The 3,283-nt window shown below is 39.0% G+C and overlaps 1 long non-coding RNA gene across 1 annotated transcript; it reads right to left on the bottom strand.

Moving 5' to 3' along the window:
* On the bottom strand, positions 1-1,411 carry LOC122875330. The gene is made up of 3 exons (XR_006377802.1): positions 1,191-1,411; positions 1,023-1,061; positions 1-249 (listed from the first exon to the last, which is right to left on the bottom strand). It is a non-coding gene; the product is annotated as an uncharacterized LOC122875330 (long non-coding RNA).
* Between the last annotated feature and the right edge of the window lie 1,872 nt (positions 1,412-3,283).

Below are 3,283 nucleotides of genomic sequence, written 5' to 3'. Positions count from 1 at the left end.
GTAAAGGAAAAGCTGGACCCAAAAAAAGTGGAGACAGTGTTTGTATTTGATTATTTTTTGCAAACAAGGGAATTCCCATCATGCCTATTTTTGTCAGTAGTTTCTTTTAACATTATCCCTTCCTAAGTGCTGTTACTGTGCGTCACTCTTTCTCCCTCCCTTGTTTTCTCCATGCGTGCCCTCCATTTCTCTAAATGTGAGATGGTTTGAAGCAACACCTCCAGTCGCGGGCTCTACAGAGAGCAGGCTCTAAAAGCACAAGGAGACACCAGACATGCATTAGGAGGGGACAGGATTATGTCATACGGCTATTAATATTAAAGACCTTTGGCACAGTGCAGTGTGCTGAAAACAAATATTGCTGGAGGAAGTGATGTCTAATCACCAAATGGAACTTTAGAAACTTGTTAGAAATAGTTTTTTAATTAGATGATAAACAGATAAAAAAGGAATACGATGGAACACTGAGTAGCAGGTAAATGACTGCAGGGACTAGATCTTAAGTTCTGTATGATGACTGGTATTTGTGTTCTGCAGTGGAGGGGCTCTGAAGAGCAAAGAGGTCCACTGTCCCTGCTGTGATGAAGGACATTAGTTCCAATAGAGACTAGAGTGAATGTGTGAATGTATATAGGTGTACAGGTGAAGAAATGTAATGGTAGGTCACAACACACAAAAGCAGCCATGGGCAATGACAGCAACACACGAGCTGGAGCTTTATGGGTGACCTTTTCAGCATCTCCACAAGCTGCAAAATACATTGTGAGAGACAAAACACCGTCTTTTGCAGAGGGAAAAGTTGCTTCCAAGATCTGACATCTAATTGGGGACAAAAAGCTTTTTTCTCACCTTACAGAACACTGACTTGCATTCATTGCACATACTTTGTTCCGTAAGCCTAAAATATTGCTCTGTGAATAATTCCTCCTTAAAGGATCATTCCGATTTATTACAACTTCTGTCTTATTTTTTTTTATAGCTTTGGCCATTGTTTCTCTCAGTAATAATACAATTATACTCACCAAGGTAACTGCTGGAACTCTTGGAACATGGTAACATCACTACAAAGAATCAAATGGGTCAAGAAACACAAGTGGTTGAATGATCATATAGATTTCAAATAAACCTTGAGGTTAGCCAAACTCATTTGGAAAAGACAACCAGAATGAACCAAAATGTAAAATTATTACCCAAACTGTTTGTTGTAAACATCCATCCAAGTTTGCAGACCGACTTCCTGAATTTCCTGAACTTTGATCTCCCATTCTGTAGTTGTGCACACATACAGCTGGCTGAACACCTAGTCCTCTGGTGCAGTCACAAAAACCTGGAGCTAAACACACTCAAAACTCCCTTCCATACTCAACAGCACTGTGACAGCCATGAAATCATTCAGGTTTGTGGGATCTACAATCTGAAATGGGACGACAGCATAGTCTCAGTCATAAGAAAAGTATAAAACTATATTAAATATTCATAAACGCTTTCCTATAAAAGAATGTTTGAAAAAGAGATTTGAAAGATGCTAAAGATGTAGCCTGTCTGATGTCAACAGGCAGAGTGTTCCACAGTCTGGGGCCCTAACAGCAAAGGCCCGGCCACCTTTGGTCACTAGCTGAGACCTAAGAATAACCAGCAGAGCCCCATTCGCCAATCTAAGGGAGCACCCAGGCACATAGGGAGTCAATAAATCATTGATATCATTTGATCATTGAATGCTTTAAAAGGGATCAGTAGAATCCAGCCTGCTTAATATTTTTAGTCCGGGAACCAAGCTTACTGTGAAACAGGCTGATAGAATTTGTTGGACCAAAGACTATGACCTCAGATCATCATTCAATTTTAGGGACGTTTTGGGACATCCAACATCACTGAGGCTGAGATTATCTGAATTACTGGATTGGAGAGGGACATATAACTGCATGTCATCTGCATAACAGTGGTGGCAGATACCATGGTTCAGAATGACCTGGCTGAGAGGAAGCATGTATATTGAAATCAAATGGCATTTGTTGTTCCCTTAAGACCACTGTTAGGAGAACAGAGATGCTAAGACGCTAGATGCTGCAGGAGAACAGAGTAACCAATCATCTCAAAAGCAGCATAGGCGCCTGAGCAATTGAGCAAGTGGCGCAAATGCATCCCCATTATTCAATTAAGAGGAGCAAAGTTATGTTAAGTTATCCCACTTTTTGTCTTTTAAAAATAAACTTATCATCATACAGTCCTGGCAATCAGGTGATTATATTTAAGCAGCCTATATCAATGATCGTTTTACCATTTTCAGCAACCGACAAAAACAAGTAATAAAAAAATCACAAAGTTTTGGACCACGCTTTGAGTTGGTTCAGTTGAACCTCTTAATGATCGTTTGGGTGGGTAGATTTTGTGGATCAGGAGAAATTTGAATGTCTCTCTTCCCAATAAAATGAGCGGTGAATTTTAATAATAATTACCAGGTTCATTCCATTTGCATTCAAATGTTCTGCTCAGTCATTTCAGGGATCGAGTGTGATCATTTAGCCAGGGGAGGGTGTTTGATTTTAGCTTTCTGATTTTCACTGGAGCGATGTGTTCAAGAATGGAAAGACAGTGAAAGAGGTTAATAATTCATCTGGATTTTGTGGAAGTGTTGTAATGGGAATAAACAATTGGAAAAGGTGTCCCTGTCCAGTCATCAGTAAAAATGCGGGATTGTGTCATGGGGTGAGGTTTTAAATGAGAACAAGAAGGTAAAGACATCTACTAACTCTACATTCTCTGGCCAGAAACCAGAAGAAAGTACCAAGTCAAGAATATGACCTTTGGAATGTGTAGCTCCTTTTAAATGACTGTAAAAGATTGAATGATTCAACTAGATCTAGAAACTCTTCAGACATGGGGTATGAAGGGCAACACACATGAATATTAATATCACCCAGAATAAGCACCCTGTTATAGACAAGCGTTCAGAAAATTCCATAATATTGCTGCTGTACCTTGGGGTTCTATAAACTAATATACACTGTAAGGGAACAGGACCTGTAATAAGAAAGCTTAAGAGCTCAAATGAAATAAAATTGACAAAAGAAATGAGAAGACACTTTACAAAAAGCAGCTAAACCACTGCCTCCACTTCTAGGTGCCCACAGGAGGAGTTAGAGTTGTTGACAAATACATTGATAAATACTTATATCTGCTTACAACTACATTATAGTGTGTTATAAACATTTATTAAATGTTTATATGCTGCTTATGAATGCTAAATATGGAATTTAAAGTGTTACCGAGTAACTTATTATGC

Source organism: Siniperca chuatsi, linkage group LG4 (assembly GCF_020085105.1).
Source record: "Siniperca chuatsi isolate FFG_IHB_CAS linkage group LG4, ASM2008510v1, whole genome shotgun sequence".
NCBI lineage: Eukaryota > Metazoa > Chordata > Actinopteri > Centrarchiformes > Sinipercidae > Siniperca > Siniperca chuatsi.
Note: the sequence above shows the minus strand (reverse complement) of the source record. Positions and strands in the feature narration are given on the sequence as shown.